Consider the following 2,152-nt stretch of genomic DNA (forward strand, 5'->3'; position numbering starts at 1 on the left):
TAGTGTGGTGTTTGGATGAGTTTTTGCATTTTTGATGTCAATGTTTGTGTCGTCAAATTCTGCCCTCGGCTTGGCTACTCACCACCGTGTGATGAGTTTGGAGGACAAGATCTCCAAGATGAAGGATGAGCTAAAGTATGTTAAGAAGGAATATACCAGATTTGATGGTGTTGCTGCTGAAGAGAAGGCCACGACTGTCAAGTTGAAGTTATCTGCTGAAGTCGTGAGCCTGTTAGTGTGCAGGCTACTACACTTGGAAGGCGAGGGCCGACTTGATGAAGGAGGATAGTTGGACGCGTCAGGATGATGTGTCCAACTTTGATCGTGTGTTTTGATAGTTCAGTAGGAACACTTGACAAGAGGGGGGGGGTGAATTGTTTCTTGGGAACTTGGGTAAGTTTCTTGCGGAATTTAAACAATAAAGAGACTGAGAATAATGAGCGAAGAAAGATATAAAATGGAGGAACCTTCTTGACCCTAATCAAGAAGAACCTCACTACTATTTTGTATTAATGCAATAACTCTATTCCAAATACACTCTTTAACTCGAGTTCCTCTCGAACACGAGTTCCCCACAGCAATCCCCTTTGATTACTGTGCTCCTCTTTCTCTCTCTGACTTAACTCTAAGTCGCTCCTTTTCTCTTTGACTTAACTCTAAGTCGCTCTGTTTCTCTTTGACTTAACTCTAAGTCAATTAAGGATCACTCAACCCTTAAACCCAAAATACAATTTGATATAAAACTCTAGTACGTAATAAAGCTTATAATAATAAGGAACTCAAGGAACACTCTATTTGCCAACTGATTCTTTTAAAAAGTTTAAGCTCTTTAAGATAGATTTTGTAGAAATCAGTTGTGTTTTGAAAAGCCAAAACTCTTCTCCTTTTATAGGAGAGTTTTACCTAAGGTTGGGTACCCATGTTCTCCTCAACTACCCACTAACAGTTACTGCTCAGTAACATGGGCATAGTTGGAGAGAAACAGGGAGACCAAATCAAAACACTAAATGCACGTTTAAACAGAAATACGTGGGAGAGTTTTAAGGATCATGGAAAATCTTTTGCTTGAGAAACAAGGAGAATGAAAACAGAATCCTATGTTTACATTTATTAATTAAATTCATTTTATTTATTAATTAACAAAGATTTTCCAACTTAAAACTCTTTTATAATTACAGTTAATATATTTCAATTTAAAACGTACCAAAATACTTAGGTTCCTTTCGTTCCAAATTACGTATAAACAATATTAAATACTTACATAAATCCTAAACATAAACTCATATGTTGTAGTCTTCATGTTGCACCTTTAGAAGCTTCACTCGAAGTCTTCCCAATTTGTTCCTTCTCTGGAACATCGAGGATCCACAAAATATATGAGGATCTCGCCTTAGGAACTCGCCTAAGGATCTCGCCTTTGTAAACTTGCTTAATGATTATATCTTCAATGTAGTGTCTGACATGGATCAATTACTTGCGTATATTCCGCGTTGCTTAGTTTATCCAACTCAGGATCTCCTTAACTTAGCATTATCCCTCTAAGGATCTCGGAACCTATTATGCAACATAACTTAACCAATTGTCAGGAGTTTGCTTTGTCATCATCAAAACTTTAGGGTCAACAATATTCCCCCTTTTTGGTGATGACAACAAAAGCAAACTTTCACTAAATGCAATAATAATCAATTAGCATAAATATAAAGCAATAAATTAAATAAAGTACTTTTATAAAAATTAATCTAAATTTCCTAAATGAAATTAAGGAAAATTGAAATTAATTTTAATAAACGAAAATAAAATTAAAACGAGAAATAAAATTTTATAAACTTACATCGAGAAGAGAGTAGTGAGACGGACTCAAGTGATCAATTTAAGTTAAGTTTGCATTCATTTCCCCCTGTTGGCATTAACAAAAAGTAGAAATACACAATACTAATATATACCGATTAGAGCGCCCTCCGATCAACGGTTGGCAAACTAACTTAGCCTCAAAGTTAAGTTACAACGTACTAATTTCGAATATAAAACATAATAATTAACAAGCCAAGTTCTTAGAGATACGATCTTTTAGGAGTTCCACATAAATAAAAGAATAAAAATCGTATGTTTCCCAACAGAGGGTGACATACCAAAAAGAATATAAAAATTAAAG

This window comes from Spinacia oleracea, chromosome 5 (genome assembly GCF_020520425.1).
Source record: "Spinacia oleracea cultivar Varoflay chromosome 5, BTI_SOV_V1, whole genome shotgun sequence".
NCBI classification, from domain to species: domain Eukaryota; kingdom Viridiplantae; phylum Streptophyta; class Magnoliopsida; order Caryophyllales; family Amaranthaceae; genus Spinacia; species Spinacia oleracea.